We start from the raw sequence: 21,304 nt of genomic DNA, 5'->3' as shown, positions 1-21,304 counted from the left end.
CACCCGCCCCCACCCCCGCAAAACCCAAGAGTGCCCTTTATTGGGGGGAGGGGGCGGTTACCATTAATGAGGCACCGTGGCAAGCCTCCTGAACAAAACCAGCAGCAGCAACAACAAATCCGCTGCCGTTTATCAGCGCTTACGCAATGTCAGGGATCTTGGCTCGTCCCACAATCGTCTCAGTTAATTCTCCAGACAATTCTAGGACGTGCGGCTTTCGAGCCCATTTTACGGATGGGGAAACTGAGGCTTAGAGGCTGAGGCCCTTTCCCAGGGCCGCAGCAGGCCTGGCACCGGGCCTGCCCAGCTCCCCGGGAGGCTGCGGGAGGGCCAGGTGGCATGCAAGGAGTTAAGCGGTAGGCAGTGCTGTGGCTCCGCGCGAGGAGCGCGCCGGGCTGAGGCGTGCTGCTGGCGGCGGCGGCGGCAGCGGCGCTGGGAGCTCGGGCTCCAGAGACGTGAAGTCCGGGGGAGCGAGCGAGCCAGGGAGGGAGGCAGCGAGAGAGAGGGAGGCGAGGCGGCCGGAGCCCCGCGCTCAGCCGCAGCCCGCGCCCAGCGCGCAGCGGGCCCGGGCATCCCCGGGCGGGTGCCTGCGCGGGGCCTCGCCTTGGCGCGGGGCACCCGCAGTGCCGCCCGCCCGCCAGCCCGCCCGAGCGCCAGGCTCGCAGGAGCCCGGTTTGCACTTCCTCTCGCCTCCGCCCGCCTCCCCGGCTCACCGGCTGGCGTCGCCACCGCCTCCTCGTCCCCGGCCACCGCTGTCGCCGCTGCTGCAATCCAGGACGCACACTCTTCCACTTTCCCGCTGGAGGCGCGGAGGATGCCCCTTGCACCAGACCCGAAGAAATAGCCCCCCGGGCCGCCGGGAGGAGACTGGGCGGCGAGAAAGAAAATCCAGTCTCCCTTTCCTGGATGCCACTGCAGCAGCTGGCGGCTGGGAAGGCGCCCACAGAGCGGGTGCGCCAAGCGGGACGCGGGAGTCGCAGAGAGAGACCCCGGGCGCTGGCTGGGTTCCGTTGGCAGAGTTTGCAAGTGACTGAGACCCTCAGGTAAGGGCAAAGGGGCCTGGTCCTGCTAGCAGGGGGGCCTTAGAGAGAGGGCATAGAGCTGCTGCAAAGGGTATCTGTCCCCAACCTGGGCTGCCAATTCCAGATGCTGCCTGGAGCCTGGGGTTCAGTGTCCAGAGCCCGGTGAGTAAAGAACCCCCAGTGGTGACAGCCTGGCCCTGGGTGGATGACAAACTTTCTCTCCTCCCGCAGAGGGTTGGACGTGCTGGCTTATCCTTTGTCCTTCCTCCAGGCACCCCCTCGGTTCCCAAGATAGGACGTCTAGGGCTTCTCAGCTGACCTGGACCGGGGGGAAGGCAATGGGCCCCCTTCATTTGATTCATGAATCACCCCCTTCTTGGCCAGTTAGAGTTCTGAGGGAGAAGGAGCTGGACGCATTTTCAAGTTGACTTTACAGGGTCCTTGTTGGGGGTAATACTCTGGTAAACGAGATTCCCCATCATCTGGAGAAGAAACCAGGGCTGCCCGGGTGATGAATTCTGTGTAGAGTGCTTTGCAGTCTTGCTTATGTCCATTCTGGTGCGTGCGTGCGTATGTGTGTGTGTATGTGTGTGTAGAGGGAAGCAGGGGTACCTGTCCAGACCGATCGCCCCCGTCCAAGCCCTTCCAGCAGCCCCAAGCGTCATCGCTGGAGCCGAATCACCTCGCTGGCAGAGACGCTAGAGACAGGGGATCAGCTCCCGTTCCTTGCAGCTCCTTAGATGAGCTAAAAATTTGGGAGAAGTTTCCTGAGCTGCTCAATGAGACCATTCAGATCGGAGCCTGGCGAGGTGCAAACTTCAGCAGAAAAGAGGTTGGAATGGACATTTGGATGGGGACTCCTGGCACTGTCATCCTCAACTCTGAGGCTGTGGGTGGTCTGTCACACCTCAGGCCCTTCGAGGCTCTGCAGAGCCCAGCACATAGCTCATGAGCTTGGCCAGATCGTTTTTTTCCTCTTAAGGAAAAACATGCTCCAAGGCCACCTGGTCTCCAGGGGTCATTTTTGGAGCCATCCCTGTTGTCACAGCCCCCAAGATGGAGTCTTGCTTTACTCCCTAGGGTTCCAGCCTGGGGCCGGGGTCATCTCCATGAACTAGTTGGTCCGTGAGGCAGACAGTGAAAGTGCTTCTGTTCACGACCTAACGGACCTAACAGATGTATTCCCCTGGCCCCGTGGCAGACCTGGTGTCTGCCTCTAGGGAACAACATTGCTGCGTGGTTCCAGGACAGTGCTTGAGGCATAAGGTGGGAGTCTGAGGACCTGCTGCCATTGCTTGGGATTCTGACCTGGGGCCAGGCAGGCTACGATCTGCCTCTCTAGGCTGCCAGGACCCGGGGGTGCTTCGAGGGTGTCAGAGGCTGGTATTTGATGTCCTGGGGAAACCCCGTCTTCAGGTCAAGAGGTTGAACGTCAAGTCGGCCATCAATCTGCTATGTGAGTTTGGGCAAATCACTCGACCTCTCTGAGCTCCAGTTGCTGCTTCTGTAAAAAGGAAGAGATTTCCTATATCCTCAGAGATCCACACATTCTTACAGCCCTGAGTGACTGTCAGAGATGAAATCCTCCAAATCCCAGCAGGTGGTGTAACACAGTGTGTAAGAGGTCTAGGACTGAGGCACATCTGAGTCTGACCCATCACTTCGCCCTCTGAACCCCGGTCCCTCCGTAGCACAGTGAGGAGCTGATAGCCGAGACAGTGCGTGGGAGGTGCTTGGTGCACCTGGTGAGGCTGGGGCTGCACGAGTGCAGCAGCAAGGCTGTCTGTTTTGAGTCTTGCGCACGGGCATCTGGGTGCTGTTGTCCCCAGGGAGGCTGGCCCTGAGCACCAGGTGACTGATCCTTGGCTGGGGAGCAGGGCCCTTGTTCTCTCGGATCATCTGACACCTGCAGTCTCCCCCCCCACCCCCCCACCCCCACTACTCGCTCCTTCCTCATAAAAGCACTTCTGGACCAGCAGCTCCTGGTGGGGAGCCCCAGGCGGTCTAGGAGCACTGGATGCATCCAGCTGCTGCGTCGCCATGACAACAGGAGGTAGAGGTAAGCTGTCTCCATGGCTCCAACTTTGCAGCTGTGGAGGGATGCAGGGCAGAGAAGTTCAGAATATCTGGGCAGTCCTCCATCTGCTGAGGCTGTCTGATCAGGCGAGGCTGCTGTTCCCTGCAGGAACAGCCACGCCGGGAAAGTGTCTGGCGTGTGTGTGTGTAGGGGGGCAGGTGGCTGAGATTGTGGAGAAAGGCTGTCAATTAGCCAGTCTTATTTCTTTCTGAATGGTTCCAAGGCTTGGGATATCTACATCCCTCCCTGTACTAGGTAACCCCTGTGCTGTGCTCAGTCGCTCAGTCGTGTCCAACTCTTTGCGACCCCCTGGACTGTAGCCCGCCAGGCTTCTCTGTCCATGGGGATTCTCCAGGCAAGTATACTGGAGTGGGTTGCCGTGCCCTCCTCTAGAGGATCTTCCCAACCTAGGGACTGAACCCAGGTCTCCCGCATTACAGGCAGATTCTTTACTGTCTGAGCCACCAAGGAAGCCCTGGGTCCGGGCTAAAACCTCCACAGGGAAGACAGACCTCATCTTGGCCAACACGGAGTGAGTTAACAGGCATGCAGCCTGGCCTGGAGTGGGAGCAGCTCCACCGTGTGTTAGCTCTTATCTGCGGGCTCAACTTCCAGGATTCAGAAAACGAACAGTTTGCTTTCCTGGTGGAATAGGACATGTGTGTCTGTATAGACACATGTGTTTGAACGTGTGCCTCTGTATACGTTCTCATGTAGTATGCATACGTGTGCTCATGTGAGTATGAGTCACATCAAACCCTGGAGCATGTGTGGGCACATGTGAGACTAGTGTCCGTATGAGTGTGTACTCATGAGATTGCCTGTCCATGGACTTAGGCATTTGTGTGTGTGTGCACGTGCCTGTGTGAGGCAGTGTGAGTGTGGGTATGCATAAGCAACTGTGAGTGTTAAGCCGTTGTGTGTGTGTGATCAGATGCACGCATGTGTCGTGAGGGTCTGTGTGCCAGTCTCTGTGTTTGAGGAGCTATGCGGGGTGGCCAGGGCACATGTGTATGTTGTCTGTGTGGGCACCTGTGGGCACCTGTGTGCAGTGACATGAGTGTAAACTTACAGTTGCGTCTACATGTTTCTTGACGCACCTTTGTGTCTCTGCAAGTGCGTGTGTACAGCACTGCACACTCCTCATCCTTTGTGTGAGTGTGCCTGTCTGCTGTGGTGCAGCCTCTGTGAGTGTCTGTGTGCATGTGTGAGGTTCTGAGCACGTGTGTCTGTGAGTGAGAGAGGGCACATTTGACTGTGTCTCTGTGTATGTGTGCGTTTCTATGGATGTGTACCTGTGTGTTTTGCAGTATGAACTTAGTCATCTGTGTGTGTACACGTGTGTTTCTGGGTGTGTGCCCCTGCCTGAAGCATTGTGCTTGGTTGTGTCTCTGCGTATATGTGTGTGTTTCTTAGTGTTGCTATTGGGTTTGTGTTGCTGTGTCCATTTGAGTGTGTCTCAGTGTGCACGTGAGGTGTCTCCGAATGTGTTTCTGGATGTTGCAGTGTGGTGTTTGTGCGTGTCTCCTGTGTGTGCGCGAGTTTCCGAATGTGTGTGCCTAGGATGGGGCCTTGTGTCTTTTCACCTGTCCCTGGGTGTAGGATGTGTGTTCCATGTGTTTGCCTGTCTGTGGGGCAAAGTAACTTCTGTGTGTGTCGCATGTGTGTGTGTGTGTTTCTGAACACGTGCATCTGTGCAGGTGTCCCAGGGCTGATAAGGTGTTGGGGGCGCTGTAAACACTGCTGAGAGCGTCCTAACAGAACACGGCTCTGAGCCTTTAAAGGCTCCTCTTCTGTGTGCTCTGCGCGTCTGCACTGTGCTCGAGCGTGTACCTGCCGAGTGTTGATTCAGCGATCGGTGGTGCCAGCTCTGAGCAGAGTGTTGGGGTGTTGGATGTTCATTTTCCCAAGTGCCTTTGCTCTGAAGCTGTGTCTTCCTCTGCCCCCCCAGCTCCCTCAGCCCCCAGGACAACCCACGTCTCCCCCCCCAGAAGCCTGCACTTAGGCCACTCACCGAGCAGACTCACAGATGTTCAGAGCGCAGGTATAATTTTAGGCAGAAGGTCTGAACATAGGCAGCCTAGGATGCAATGAACATTTCGACAGCAGTGTTTCTAATTAAGAGCAACTTGTTTTCCTTAAATAAACAAATCAAGAGAGGAAAGAAATTGCCCGAGATTAATGGCTCCCCGGAGCAGGTCCAGATGTTGGGAAGGTGAGGTTGGGGGTCCCCACAGACTGCCAGTGTTGCTGCTGGGGTCTTCCAGGTTTTGACCAGGAGTTGATGGCACAGCGGCTGCAGGAGCTGGTGAGGCGAGCAGGCCAGGGCAGTGTGAGAGCCCTTTCTGAGGTTTGCCTAGTGTTTGGTTGTTGGGGGAAACACATCCCTGGCCCCAATTCCTCCCTCCCCCCTGTATCCATGCCCTTAGCCATGAGACGTGGCTGTTGTTCCCGCTCAAGAGGCAGGCAGGGTCTGTGTTCCTCATCCTTCGCTTCGGGTTTGGCCTTGTGTTTTCCTCTGGCCATCGGTGGAAGTGATAGCGTGTCCTTTCCAAGCTTAGGTGTCCAGGGGCCTCACATGTTTCTGCCATGGCTGGGAGAGGCCCTCCACCAAGGTAGCTGCCCCCTCCCCCTAGCCTGGCCCTAGAACGGACACATGTTGAACTACCCTTAGCCCAAACCTCAGTGAAGAGTCTAGCTCAGCCATGCTCCAGCTTGCCACTAACAGATCAACTAATTAAATCCATATATTGCTGGGGCTTTCTGGTTGTTTGTTACATTATTGTGACTGTAGCTAACTGATGCAGTTGCCAGCGGTCTGTATTTCCTGCTCCTGTGGGACCCCTGGTACTCATTCAGAGGTGTACCGTGTACTTCCCTCCATGGATACCCCATTCCTACCTGGATCTCTGCTCATCCCAACATCAGCAGTGTTAATAATAACAGCTAATGCTCATGGAGTGCTTACCAGATACCATGCCAGAGGTTTTATATATACATACATACATATACATATATATATATGTATATCTCATCATACTCACAACTGCTCTCTGAGATATTTCTGTTATGACTTCTGGTATAACCTGTGAGGCTCAGAGAGATGAACTGACAACTCAGGAGAGGCATCGCCAGGATTTGCACGCAGATCACCAGATGTCAGAGACCATGCCTTTAACCACGACGTCGTCTTGCCTCCCCAATGCTGGCAGGCGTGTTTGCCATTCTTGGGAAGCAAGCACACACTTGGCCTTCACATTGGCTCACCTGGAGGTTGGGTGGGCAGGAATGAATTAGATCACAGACATGAGAAGCGTCTCTTTGGTTGAGGGGAGACTTGTTCATTCTCTCATTCACGTGTTCGTTCTATATTGAATGTCAAGATCTGCTGATGCTTAGCGTTTGCTCAGAGTCTTCTAAGAGTCGTACTTTGTCCTGGGCCCTGAAGATACAGAAATGGCAGACCCCAATTCTGTCCTTGAGGACCCTACAGTTTGGGGAGGAACCAGGAGGCCCTGGGTTCTGGAGGCAGATTAAACTGGAGTCCAGCCCAGCTTCCCTATTACTATTTGAGACCCACATTTCTTGAGTCTCGGGTTGAGGACAGAAGCTTCAGTGTACCACCTTGCTGCTGCTGCTGCTGCTAAGTCGCTTCAGTCGTGTCCGACTCTGTGCGACCCCATAGATGGCAGCCCACCAGGCTCCCTCGTCCCTGGGATTCTCCAGGCAAGAACACTGGAGTGGGTTGCCATTTCCTTCTCCAATGCATGAAAGTGAAAAGTGAAAGCGAAGTTGCTCAGTCATGTCCGACTCTGTGCGAACCCCATGGACTTAGGAAATAACATAAGGACGGCATGTGCCTCAGTTTGCTCATCTGTAATATGGCAATGATAATGACAGTGCCTTCTCCCAGAGTTGTGATGAGTATCCACTAAGTAAGCTCAGCCTGTCAGCCCTGGGCATTGTGAAAGGGGCCTTTGGCCGAGGTTGCACAGGGTTGGTGACAGAGCTGAGGTCGGAACCTGGGCCTTCTCTATCCTGACCTGTGACAGGGCCACAGTCCCTTAGCTCCCACGCTGCTTTCGCATGTGAGCGTATTCATTTCTTACTGCTGCTGCAACAAATGACCGCAAGTACAGGGACTTAAAACAATGTGAACTTATTCTCATTGCTAGGGATTAGAAACCTAGAATGGGTCAGCAGGGCTCTGTTCCTACTGGACTCTCAAGGGGAGGAGCATTCCATGCCTTTGCTATGGCCTGGAGGCTGCCCACATTCCGAGGCTGGTAGCCCCACGTCACTCTGACCTCCGCCTGCACGGTCATGTCTCCATCTCTGACTTCTGAGTTCCCTGCCTCCCTTATTAGATGCGCTTCTCTCGTAGCTCAGTCGGTAAAGAATCTGCATGCAGTGCAGAAGACCAGGGTTTGATTCCTGGGTCAGGAAGTTCCCCTGGAGAAGGAAATGGCAATCCACTCCAGTACTCTTGCCTGGAAAACCCCATGGACAGAAGAGCCTGGCAGGCTACAGTCCATGGGGTCGCAAGAGTCAGACACGACTTAGCGGCTAAACCACCACCACCACCTTATTAGATGGCATCGGGCCCCCTCAGATAATCCAAGATAATCTTCCCATCTCAAGATCTTTAACTTACTCGTATCTGCAAAGCCCCTTTTACTATGTAGGGCAACATCACCATAGGTTCAAGGAATTAGGACACGGATATCTTTGGGGAGTAGTTATTTGGCTCCCAGGCTTCCCTGATGGTTCAGACGGTTTGATCCCTGGGTCAGGAAGATCCCGACCGAGAGAGCATGGCAACCCACGCCAGCATTCTTGCCTGGAGAATCCCATGGACAGAGGAACCTGGCAGGCTACAGTCCATGGGGTCAAAGAGTCAGCCACAACTGAGCAACTAACATTTTCACTTCTTTTTCTTTATTTGGATACCACGGTGGAAAAAACCAAATGAATCATTCCCCATTCATTGATTCAATACATATTTATTGAGTGCTTAGGTGCACCAGGCTTGAGTATTTCCTGGGCATCGACCATGTACCTAGGTCTGTCTAGGTCCTGAAGATGAAGTGTTGAGCAAACAGACAGAGGCCCTGCTGTCCTGGGGGGGTTGATTCCAGGAATGGGAGTCAGAACAGAAATGCATAAATAAATAACTGAACAGCTTAAATTTAAATAGTGATGAGTTCAGTGAGGAAAACACAGCAGGTGTGGAGGTGGTGTCTTCTAACAGCCCCTGTCAGGGTCCTCTGAGTTGAGGAGCCTTCCTCCCCTACCCCTTCTGGTCTGGGGGTGGGCATGGTCTTCCTCTGCTGCCAGGCCCTGGGTGCTGCACTCCCCACCCCTGGTGGCTTCTCTACACTCTGCCCTCCATTGTAACTGTCCTTGGTCACCCCACTGGGGTGAGCTGTTACCCGCTGGTCCCTGACCAATATGGATGCTTCTGATGTGCCAGGAAATGTGCCCTGTGCAGGGCACACTCATTGATCCTTACAACATCCCTCCAAGGAAAATGCTCTTTCACCCTCTTTCTCAGGTAAGGAGTATAGGCACGTTCACAGCACCTTTATTCACAAAGGCAGACAGGTGGAAGCAACCCAAGTGTCCATCGACATGGGATAAAGTATGCTCCATCCATGCCGTGAAATATTATTTAGCCTTAAAGCGGAGCAAAATTCTAACTCACACCACAACAAGGATGAACCTCAAGGATGTTTATGCTAAGTGAAATAAGCCAGACACAATAGGATAAGCACTGCATTGTTCCACTTTGACTTTCTTAAAGTAGTTAGATTCAGAGAGACAGGAAGTAGAATGGTGGTCTCCGGGGGCTGGGGGAGGGGAGAAATGGGGAGTTGGTGTTTAATGGGATCGAGTTTCCGTTTGGGAACATGACTGTCCTAGAGATGGACGGTGGTGACGGTTGCATGACGCTGTGAATGTCCTTAACACCACTGAACTACACACTTAAAATGGTTACTGTAGGAAATTTTATGTTGTGTATGACATGACATCGCCGACTTAATGGATATAAGTCTGAGCCAACTCCGGGAGACAGTGAAGGACAGGGAAGCCTGGCGTGCTGCAGTCTATGGGGTGGCAAAGAGTCAGACACGGCTGAACAACAACAACAACAACAGATTTTGGCAGGATGAAAACGAAGTAAATAAGTAAAAGTCTAGAGCGGACTTCCCTGGTGGTCCAGTGGATGGGAATCCACCTGCCAATGCAGGGGACCCGGGTTCAGTCCCTGGTCTGGAAAGATTCCTCATGCTGCAGGGCAGTTAAGCCCATGGGCCACAGCTACTGAGTCCATGCACGCTAAAGCCCATGCTGCACAACAGGAGGAGCCCCTGCAGGCAGAAACCCATGCCCTGAGACTAGAGAAGGCCTGGGCGTAGCAATGAAGACCCAGTGCAGCCAAAAATGAAGAAATAAATTAAAAAAAATTTTTTTCCTAAAGTCTGGAGAGGCTAAGATTGGAACTAAAGATCTGACCCTAGAGCCCATGTTCTCTTCCCCATACAACATGGTCTCACCCCCCAGAGCACTATGCACACCCAAAAGTGGGTGTGCAAGGAGAGTGTGAAAACAAGCTGGGAGAATGTGGACTGGGGCTTTGCACGCAGCAAAGGGAAGACCTGAGGTGTTGAGGAACCCATGGCATGCTGGCACCATGCACTCCCTTTCATCAAGGTTCACCCACTAGTCTATTCGACAGATTTTTATTGAGCACCTACTGTATGCCAGACCTTGTGGAGAAAGTGAGGAGAAAAGCAAGACCCCAACCTGCATATAATTACAACTTGAAGTAACTGCCAGAATTTAGGGCCTCTGAAATGGAAGACTTCCTTGAGAGAGAGAAAAAAAACAGAGCCTGACTCTGAAGGATGAAGAGGATTGACCAGGTGGAGAAGGCTGGGAAGATAGGAGAGCCAGCACATGCAAAGGCCCTGAGGTGAGGACAGCGGCATGAATCAGAGACACAGATGCATTTCCAGGCTAGGAAAGAGCTGGCACACAGCCAAGTGGACCATTCTCAGGGCCTGGCCAGCCCTGAGAGTGCTCTGCTCTCTATCCTTCCAGCAGTGGGAGGCCCGGGACAGATTTTAAGTACAGGGAGTGAAATGATTCTATTAAACCCCAGCCAGAGCAATAAGAAGGAACTGCACCCCCACGTGAGGTGGGAGCCCATTGAAATGCCCACAAAGAGGGAGCTGGGCCTACTGCAGCGATTTCAGGATTTCAGCTTCATTATGCAAAACACACAGCTTTCCAGGGGAGAGGTAGGCTTGGCAAAAGAGTCAACAAATTAGTTTTTTAATCTGCTTTAAGTTGCTAAAACGCCCTGTCTCCCTTCCATTGTCACCTGACGGCCTGTGGGCTATTTTCACTTTTATCAGAGAATTTTTTTTTTAAATTAAAGGAGTTTTTCCTTTTGAAAAACAAATCCCAGCTGTGTTCTGATAAGATAGAATTAAAAACGGCATGGGGGGGGTGGGGGGGAATGCCACAGAAAGCTCTGACTTTTCTCCTTCTGTATCTGAACTGATTTAAATAATAATTATACGTTTCATTTTGATGCAGCCTCTCCTCAGCCCTTCCTGGCCTCCCCCAAATCACCAGAGTATACCAGCTGCTCCACACATAGGATGCTTCTAAAATTCCCAACTCTTGGCCCCTAGAGAGAGAGAGAGAGAGACAGCCCTATAAAAGACTGAGCTGCTGCTGCTAAGTCGCTTCAGTCATGTCCAACCCTGTGCAACCCCATAGACGGCAGCAGACCAGGCTCCCCCGTCCCTGGGATTCTCCAGGCAAGAACACTGGAGTGGGTTGCCATTTCCTTCTCCAATGCAGGAAAGTGAAAAGTGAAAGTGAAGTCGTTCAGTCGTGTCCGACTCTTCACGACCCCATGGACTGCAGCCCACCAGGCTCCTCCGCCCATGGGATTTTCCAGGCGAGAGTACTGGAGTGGGTGCCGCTGCCTTCTCCGGATAAAAGACCGAGAGTTCTGACCTAACAGCTTCAGGTTCAGGGCAAAAGTTGCTTGAATCCAAGCGCTGCGAATTCACAGCTGTGTGACCTCAGGTAATTCATTTCAATTAGCTTCTAACTGCGTACATGCATGCTAAGTCGCTTCAGTCGTGTCTGATTCTGGGACCCCTTAGACTGTAGCCCACCAGGCTCCTCTGTCCGTAGGATTCTCCAGGCAAGAATACTGGAGTGGGTCGCCATGTCCTCCTCCAGGGGATCTTCCTGACCCAGGGATTGAACCTGGGTCTCTTATGCCTACTGCATTGGAAGATGAGTTCTTTAGCACCACCTGGGAAGCCCTAGCTTCCCACTACTCATATGTAAAGTGGAAATAATGATAGTAGTTATATTCGTTGGATCCTTCTGGTTGTAACTGACAGAAAGTCCAACTTAAATATCATTACACTCTTATTCTCAGGCAAATGAGGACTGTATAGCTTCATGTAACTGGCAACCAGCTTCAGAGTTGGCTTGATCCAGGAGTTCGATAGCATCACCGGTCATTCTCTCACTTGCTGTTTCTCCCTCCCTCCCAGCGTGTCTCTTTTCTCCCCCTCCCGATCTCTTGACTCTCCTTTTCCTCAGTGGTGGGCTTTCCTTCTCCAGTGGCTCTGGCTATCTTCATCTTTGCACAAATGCCTACCAGTAACTCCATAATTACATAGTGTCAGCCGCAAGCCCTCCTCCCACTAGTTCTGGAATTGAGAGTTTGTAGGTTTCCTGAAAGTGAAAGCGACTTAGCAGCAGCAGCAGGTTTCTTGAAATCAGAGAAAATGACTTTACTGTTCAGTCAGATTGAGGTCATATGGCCACCTTGGACCTTCCTTGGGTGGGGAGGCTGTGAATCAGCTCTTGTGGTTTCCTGAATCACAAAGACCAATAGCAGAAGCAGGATGGGTCCCCAAAGGATAATCAGGACCCAGTTAACCTGAGCAAAGGAAGTAAATGCTGGTCACACTAAAATGACCTTTCTACAATTGTCACCTCAGAGGGTTGCTGTGAGGTGAAGATTAAATGATATTGATCACGCAAGGTGCTTAGCGCTGAGCCCAGCATGCCGTGTACACAGTCAGTGCTATTCCTGCTACTTCTGTGCTGTTATTGACCTGTGATAATATAGGCCAGCGAGAGGCTCTGTGAGTACTGAGGGTGATGGGAGATGCCCATGACCAGATGACTCAGCCTTGGCACCCCACTGGCCCCTGGGAGTCTTGGGCCTGACCATTCCCCTCCAGTTTTGATTGCCAAAAGCCATCACTCCCTAACAAAGCACATGTCATGGATCACTTCACCGGCTAAAAGCTGGTGATGGCTCAAAGGACACAGGGAGGGGTGACAGATGCTGCCGGGGGCAGGCAGGTCCCCTAGGAGGGGTAGTGATGAACCAGAAACCTGGGGGACCAGCTACAGGGAGCACCCACTCCCACCCAGCTGTCTCCCCACGCCTCTCAATGGTCTTTAAGGTGTTATGCACAGCCTCTACCTGCTTGTAAATGTTGGTCACCCAATTCAGGCAATTTTGAAACATAGGACAGAGCAAGCAGGCGTGTCTGTGGGCTCAGCTGGACCTCTGTTGTAAACCCAGGTCTCCCCGACACGGGGGACATGGAGCCTGTTCTGTCTGAACCACAGAGAGCTGGTGTTGGGGATGCCCTTGGAAGACACGCCAGCCCATTGTTCCAGAATTGAGTCGTGTGCCGCCCGCCTTCAGCGTCCCCCTGGATGTCCCCACAGAAGTTCCTTTTCATTCTGAGCCACTCCATTTGTAACAGGCTCCACGGATGTCTTCAGTGCGAACGGCCGCTTAGAAGCAGTTCATTTTGCTGCCTGAGATTATTAATGTTCTCTCTGATTTCCTGCTTCACTCTATTGATTTCCTGGGATAAAACTTTCTCTGCAGAGGCTGTGAAGGTAATTCAGCTGCATCCCTCCATGCGAGGGAGGGTTGGATCCTGGCTCTCCCATCCCACTTCCTGCTGTGTGACAGAGGGCAAATCACTCCGCCTCTCTGAGCCTTGATTTTCTCTTCTGCAACCTGGAGGGGTCCTCAGAGCTCCCGCCTCCTAAGGAGGGGTCGGTCACACGACAGGCACTCACCAACCTCAGCTCCTCCTGTGCAACTCCAGGCCCAGTGACCTGGGAAAATGAGAGACACGCTCGTGCTTCTTGTCTGTGTTTAACACCCGTGGAAGGCTGTTTCCAAGCATGGGTTGCTGTCCAGTCACTCAGTCGTGTCACTCTTTGCGACCCCATGGACTGCAGCACAGCAGGCCTCCCTGTCCATCACCATCTCCCGGAGTTCACTCAAACTCATGTCCGTTAAGTCGGCGATGCCATCCAACCCTCTCATCCTCAGTCGCCCCCTTCTCCTCCCGTCATCTTTCCCAGCATCAGAGTCTTTTCCAATGAGTTGGCTTCTTTGCAACATGTGGCCAAAGTATTGGAGCTTCAGCTGCAGCATCAGTCCTTCCGATGAATATTCAGGGTTGATTTCCTTTAGGATTGACTGGTTTGATCTCCTTGCTGTGTCCAAGGGACTCTCAAGAGTGTTTTCCAGCACCACAGTCTGAAACCATCAGTTCTTTGGCACTCAGCCTTCTTTCTGGTCCAACTCTTACATTTGTACATGACTACTGGAAAAATGATAGCTTTGACTATATGGACCTTTTTGGCTCACAGCAGCCCTGAAGCTTGTGGCCTTATATCATTCTCCTTATTTACAAATGAGGAAACTGAGGCTCTGAGAGGAGAAGGGATCTGCCCAAGGTCACAGAGCTAGGGGATGCCAGAGCTCAGACTTGAACTCTAGCGTGCCTTCATCTGGCAGCCCTGGCTCTTGAGAGGGGCGCTACCTTCTTTGGGAACCAGCTGCATTCACAGAAACTCATGGGCACCAAGGGCCCCTTAGCAATGGGCTCTAGACCCAGCTCTGCTGCTAACTTGCTGCATCACCTCAGGAGAATTTCTGGGCCTCTCTGGGCCTTTGTTTCCTCAGCTCCTTAGACTCATGTTGCTCCCTTCCAGCCTCAGGGCCTTTGCAGATGCTGTGCTATCTGCCCGGCATGGGCCCCTCTCCGCCTCCAACCTTCTTTACCTGGTTAATTGCAACTCCACCTTCAGGTCTTGGGTGAAGCATGCTTTCTGAGAACTCCTGCGGCGTTCCCCTGGGCCAGATCAGATCTCCTCCATTGCTTACCTCCCCAGATCCACCTCTTTCCTCCAGGGTTTGTGAGTCCAGTGCTGGGTGATGATTTAACTAACCTGTGTCAGCTCTGCCAGAACTGCCCACTTGAGGGGGATCAGGGAGTCAGTTAGATCTCTTCCGACACCCACACTCCAAGCCTGCCGTATATTTACAGCAAAACTTAAAAAGAGCCCTTAGGACCCTCAGATACTGCTGGTAGGAGTATGAATTAGTACAACTGCTTTGAAAAACTGCTGTGCAACATTACATACATCCTCTAATCTGCTATTGTACTTTGGGATATAGACTCAATAGAAACGAGGATATATGTTCTTTTTATACACGTAGTATTTGTAAGCATGAGAAGCCAGAAACTACCCAAGTGTCCATTATGGTAGAATAGATAAATAAAATGAGGTCCCATCATAACATGGAATAGTACACAGCAGTGAAAATGGACTGGCTACAGCTTCATGCCACAAATAATGCCTAGCAAAAAAATCCAGACACAAAAGGACAGATGTGCGTGCATGCCTGCTAAGTCACTCAGTTGTGTCCAGCTATTTCTGATCCCTATGAACTGTAGCCTACCAGGCTCCTCTGTCCATGGGATTTACCAGGCAAGAACACTAGAGTGGGTTGCCATGCCCTCCTCCAGGGAATCTTCCCAACCCAGGGATCAAACTCACTTCTTTTATATCTCCTGCATTGGCAGATTCTTTACCACTTGCACCACCTGGGAAGCCCAAAAGGGCATATACTGTACAATATGAATTACACAAAGCTCAAAATAGAAACTAAGCTATAGAGTTTAGGAACGCATGCATGCTTAGGTGAAAATATTATAAAGAAAAGCAAGGAAGAAATCGTCAGGACGGTCACAACCGTGGGTGTGGAAGGAGGGAGGGGTGATTAGAAAGGAGCACAGAGGGGGCTTTGGGGAGCTAGCTTTCGTTTCTGGCCCTGGAAGGTGCTTACATGGGTGTGTGTTCGCTTTGCAATAACTCATCAAATTGTACTTCTTTGTTTTGTGTTTTCTTTTGTCTGTGGGTCATAGGTCTCATGGAAAGACCCCCTATACCCACTGCAGATAATTTCCTCTCTGGGGGAAATGCCACCTAGACCACACTGCCTTGGTTTACGCACAGAGAACATCTCTGTCATCCTGTTTAAGCAAAGGTTTCTCTACTTTCAGTGGCATGGGGTGTGCCTCTCTATCCTATAAGCCCCCAGGACTCCAAATTTACGCGTGTAAAAACAACCCAGTAGCTTTCTGTTTTGGCATGGAGGCCACCTGGCCGGAGAACACAATTATCCCCTTTTTCTCAGACCTTGATAAGCATGGGGTGAGGGTTGATGGCCCCAGAAGAAGAAGAAAAAGAAAGAAACTAGGAAAGAAAGAGAAAAACAAAACCTGAGAAGCATTTTCAAGTTTCTAGTTTTGCAAGCTGCCGAAAGACAGGGCATCAGCTGTCCTGGATGGAGGGTCAGATAACACGGCTGGGGCAGGGCTCAGAATGAGGACTGGGGCTCCGAGGTGGGGCAGCTGAGTGCCCAGCCCTGGGGAGGGGCTGGCCCCCCACCCAGGAGAACTGGGTCAGCAGACTTACTGCCCCAGATCTTTTCCGGCCATCCTGACCTCCGTTTCTGTGCAGATAGGAGGGTGGTCCTGGGTCCTGCTCTTGAACCTGAACCTTAGCTAGAGAGCAGAAATACCGTGATTTGTGTTTGTCCTTGGAGCTTGAGAGGGCTCCCCTGGTGGCTGAGATGGTCAAGATCCCACCTGCAATGCAGGAGACTCCAGTTCAATCTCTGGGTTGGGAAGATCCCCTAGAGAAGGGAATGGCAACCCACTCCAGTTCTCCTGTCTGGAAAATTCCACGGACAGAGGAGTCTGGATGGGCTACAGTCCATGCAGTTGTAAAGAGTTGGACGTGACTGAGTGACTTTCCCTTTTAGAGCTCAACACGGGATGTATCAGGTCTTCCAGATGCTTCCAGAAGCCTGGCTGATGGTTTTGGGTTATTAACTCCCTTGACGATGAGCTTCATCCATTCTTCAGGAAATATTCATAAATCTCCTACTTACCATTCATTCAATAAACATGAATTGCGCTTACCTTTTGCTGGACTCTGCTAAGCATCAAGGATATGATGAGAGTGACTAGCTGGTTTTGGTTTGCCAGGGATTTTCCCAGTTTAAGCACTTAATGTCTAAGTGTCCTGGGAACCCCTCACTGCCCCGTAAACCTGGACGGTTGGCCCGTGGTGAGCAGGATGCTTCTGATGGCCAACCTCATAGAGCTCTCAGTCCAGTGGAGGAGGTAGGCAATTACAAACCAGTGCATCAGGAGATGTGGATTCCAAAGGAGGTCTCTCATACCAGTGGAGTGTTTCCAGGAAGGCTTCCTGCAGGAGGTGGCATCTGAGCCAAGCCCTTCAGGAGGAGTAGGGCCAGGCAGAGCTGGAGAGTGGGTGAGGGAGAAAGACAGTATTCCTGATGGGAAAGAGAGCTAGAGGCCTGTTCTCAGAGGTGAATCAGGTGAACTGTGGCTGGTGGTAGAGAAGAGTAGGGTTGGGGAGAGGACCAAGGGAAGGGGGTAGGTCATGGATGACCTTTAGAGTTAGGGGGGCACTCACCTGGCATTTGGGAAACCTGGGTGGGGAGGGAAGGGAGACGGGAAGTGAAAGCTCCAAATTTCTATTGAAAGATTGCCTGGGCTGCTGTATAAAGCGTGGAGGAGGAATTGACAGTGGAGGCGGGGGGTGGGAAAGGGTTAAGAATGGCTGGAAAGAGGCTGTTGGGCAGGGCTCTTCACTGAAGCTTCCTCATGCTCAGGCTGAGAGCCTCAGAGGCATCTTTGACTCCCGTGCTTCATCCTTCCTCGGCTGCCCCACAAGCAACTCTGAGTAAATCCAGCCCTTCCTCACCACCGTCACCCCGGTTCCTGGCTTCCCACACCCTTTTCCTCCAAAGCTCTTATCATCTTCTAATCGACCATGTGATTGGCATGTCTATTTTGTTTACTCTCTGCTTCTTCCCTCAAGAACAAGGTGTCCTCAACCTCGAAGCTATTGACATTTTGGACCACGTAACTGTTTGTTGCTGGGAGCTGTCCTGGGCATTCTGGGATGTTTCAGCAGCATCCCTGGCCTCTCCACCCACTAAATGCCAGTAATACCCCACTTCCTGGGAGGTGACAACCTTAAAAAAAACCTCTCCAGACTTTGACCAATGTCCCTGGCAGGGCAAGGGGGCAACATCGCCCCCGAGTCAAGACCTACCGCACAAGAATATATGTTCCGTGAGGACTGAGATCTTGGTGTCCTTGACCGTTGTTTCCCCGGCGCCTAGAACGTGAAGCTTGGCTCGCTCATAGTGGTGCTCACTGAATGTTCGTTGAATGAATGAGTGTGAGATGATAGGGTCAGGGACGGGCTTGGAAAACTGTGAAGGGCTTGGGAGACGGTAAAGTGATTGGAGCAGTAAATAGAACTACCTTTGTATTTATTATGGTGGTGATTGCAGCCCTCTTCATAGTCCTTTCATCCTATGACAGAGGAGGGTCAGAGTGGTTAAGTGATGTGAGAAAAGAAAAAACGTAGGAAATGGGTGGTGGAATCAAGCTTGAACCCAGATCTTTAGAAACCAAGTTCAGGGTCTTTTCAGGTGTTAGATACTGTCATATAATAACAACTATTTATTGAGCGGTTGTTACATGCCAGCTTCTGTGCTTTGGATAGATCGCCTCGTTAAAGCCTCTGACAGCATCATGAGATTACTACTGTCATCCCATTTTTACAAGTGGAGACTGTGAGGATCAGAGAGGTGGAGTGAGTTGCCCAGAGTCACACAGCCAGGAATGGAACAGAGCTGTCTGCCTCAGGAATCTGAGGTTGACGCCCCTTTCCCCTGTTAGTAATGGCTTCACCCCAAAGTGCTTTAACCTTTCCCTCCAGTCTGCAAAGGAGAAATGATCAAAGGATTCCCACTGACATGTTAATTTTCAAGGCTGCATTTTGAAGTGTCCTGCAAGGAGATTCTGTAAATTTCACAAAGCCCCCTAGCCACGGAAAACCTCTTCCTGCTTAACCTTCATCTCCCTGGCCCCTGCCTCTGTCTGATGGGGAAGGCTGTTACTCTTAACCACTCTGCTCTCCTTCCCCTCCGATCAGACAGATTTTAAATAAATAATTTCAGGGATGTGTCATGAGCTTATCCAAGGGGAAAGACTGGCACATTGTGGGAACCTACAGGAAGGAGACTCAGCTTATTTCAGGGGGTCAAGAGGGGCTCTTCAAGGAGGAGATGTGGAGACAGGGATGAGAAGGATGGGTGGGAACTGACTGAGCAAAGGAAGCGGGTGGAGAATATTTGCGGGCCAGGGGGAGCTCAGCTTGGGGAGATGGTGTGTTGCAGGGGTGCATCGTGCATTTCTCCAGCAGCAGCTCAGAAGCAGCAGAGGGAGGAGGTGCTGCAGAGAGAGACGGGCGGACTCCAGATGCCATCGTGCGTGCTTGGGAGTGGATCCCGGTCCTCGCTTTGGCCTTCCCTTTGGCAGGCTCTCTGCGCATCCCGTCCTGACCCTGGATCCAGAAGCAACACAGACAGCCCCCTCTTGGAAGTCAGGCCCGAAGCCCGTTGTGGCTCGCAGTGGCCAGGTTGAGCAGACACGCTGGGCAGACCTCCATGAGAGGCTCTTAAAAAAAAAAAAAAGAGCCTGTTGGAGCCGTGGACCAGCCTCCCTCTGCAGCCACTGGTCTGGCCCTGGGTCCTTGCCTCATAAACCCTCCTCTGACCTGAGTCTGTCTCCCAAGATGGGGCTCCTGGCCCCTCTGTAGCTGCCTCTCCTCCCCACCCCGTCCCCAGGGCTCAGCCTCTGCTCTGTGGGGGCCCAGTGTTGTTATGCTTCAAGGCTCCTCAGACTGTTCCTCACCGCATCACGTGCTATCTCCTAGGATTCTCGTTCTGATGAGGTCCTGCTGATTGGTTTACTGGTCTAGCTACTGGCCTCCCATCTATAGCAGGAGCGTTTGGGGCTGGATAACTCCTGGTTGTGGGGGCTGTCCTGTGTGCCTTGTAGGATGTTGAGCAGCGTCCAATGCCAAGAACACCACCCCCTTCAATTGTGGCAACCAAAATTTCTCCGGGCATTGCCGCGTGCCCCCTGGGGGACAAAATTGCCTCTAATTAAGACCACTGGTTTAGATCAATCATAACACGTTCCTTGGGAATTGGCAAATCGCTACCTCCTTCCAAAGATAGGGGTTCTGTTATCCAAGCAGAGGGAAGGATATATGTACACGAGGTATGTCATAGTGTGCCTTGCTTATTGCTGTAGAGAGCTCTTCCTTTTCCTTCCTCCCTCCCTCTGCCCCTCTGTCCCTCTCTTCCTCTGTCTTTTTCTTCTTTCTTTCTTCTTCCTTCCCTCTTCCTTCTTATTCCAACAAAACTTTCTGTACATTATTTATAAACACAGGCAGCCGGATCTGGCATTTGACCCTTTGGATACAGTTTACAGACTCTTGGAATTTATTTTAAAATGACAACCACCAAAGAAAACCAAAAGCCTCTCTTCCTTGAGGTAAAATGGCCCATCATAAGGCTGGCACTGCCGTATTCACCAGCTTCTTTATATAGTATTACCCATGCAAGAGACAGTAAATCCATTCTTTTAAAAATGTTTACCCTTTCCTCCCAATTTTTAAATCGCAGTAGAATACACATAAGATTTGCCATCTTAACCGCTTGTAAGTGTACAGTTCGGTGTATTCGGTACACTCATACTTTTGGGCTACCCCCACGGTCGTCCAGCTTTAGCATCTCTGGAGAAATTCTCAAGTTGCTGGGCCAGAGGCGGATGAGCCAGGATCGCCTGGACACAGCCTCTCAGTTTATATCTGGGGAAATTGACACCCGGGGCAGGGAAGGGACTTGCCAGGAGACATCGCCAGTTAGAATCAAAGTCAAGATTAGAACCTAGGGCTCACTCTGCCCAGGGTCCCCTTCTTTGTGGCCACCTCCACCCACCCCGCCCCAGAATACCTTGCACACAAAGACGCCACATAAATATTTAGTGACCAGGCTGGCCGCGGACTCCACCGAGGTGCTCCCTAGGGCTAATTCGGTTCCCTCTCTAATCTCTGAGAGGTTGGGAGATGAAAACCTACTCCAGAGGCTAATGGCCAATTACTTACTTTCTTTGGCCAGATAACACATCTCATCCTTTTTTTCTAGAAATTCCTTCCCCCGTCCCCACTCCCACCACCACCACCACCAGGGTCTGATCCCTTCTTTGCAGCAGCTCGCTCTAGTCTCTCCGCACCCGCCCCTGCCCACATCGGGACACCAGACGGCAGGACGGCTGCTCTGCGATAAGCGGGCCATCGATCCCCTTTCCGCCCTCCTGGACCCGTCTCACGGTGACTAGGGAGCTTCAGTTACCCTCACAATAAGAGCATTTAGCCAGACCCTCCTCCTCCGGGATGCACAGAGGCAGAAATTGCAGGGAGAGTAAGAGAAAGAGGGAAACAAAACCCAGCAAGGCTGCCCATTCCGAAGGTGACGCAGTGGGAGAAGGACGCCTGGCCGGCTCTGATTTCTGAGTTGTGTTTTTTGTTTTTGTTTTTTGTTTTTTGTTTTTTTTTGAAAGTGCCTCTGCACAGCTTGTTTTCTCCACTGGCAGGCTGATAGGGGATGGCGCCCAAGGCAGGACCAAGTTAGAGGCTCTGTTCAGACAAGCGAGGCAAGGGTCCAACCTGTGCTGGGAAGGGCAGGGGCCAAGAGAACAAGGGCTGTGTGTGTTCACAGGCACAGGGAGGGGAACCACAGGCTCCAGCCAGGTGCCGGATGCCCTCAGAAATCCACGAGGCTGGAGAAATACTGGGGTGGGTGGCATTGGTGGTAATCAAGATAGCCATGAGCAGAGCTCTTTAAAGTGAGCTGCATTTGGGATGATGACAAATTCCC

At 52.0% G+C, this 21,304-nt stretch overlaps 1 protein-coding gene across 3 annotated transcripts in view; it reads left to right on the top strand.

Annotated features, from left to right (window-relative positions):
* The first annotated feature begins 625 nt into the window (after nt 1-625).
* The window catches only part of WSCD2 (WSC domain containing 2), a 117,369-nt gene continuing 96,690 nt past the window's right edge, over nt 626-21,304 (top strand). For all 3 annotated transcript variants that reach the window (XM_004017447.5, XM_060400817.1, XM_060400816.1), the window contains exon 1: nt 626-1,043. The gene's annotated coding sequence lies outside the window, so the exon portion shown is untranslated. The remainder of the gene's footprint in view (nt 1,044-21,304) is intronic.

This window comes from Ovis aries, chromosome 17, assembly GCF_016772045.2.
Source record: "Ovis aries strain OAR_USU_Benz2616 breed Rambouillet chromosome 17, ARS-UI_Ramb_v3.0, whole genome shotgun sequence".
Taxonomy (NCBI): domain Eukaryota; kingdom Metazoa; phylum Chordata; class Mammalia; order Artiodactyla; family Bovidae; genus Ovis; species Ovis aries.
Note: the sequence above shows the minus strand (reverse complement) of the source record. Positions and strands in the feature narration are given on the sequence as shown.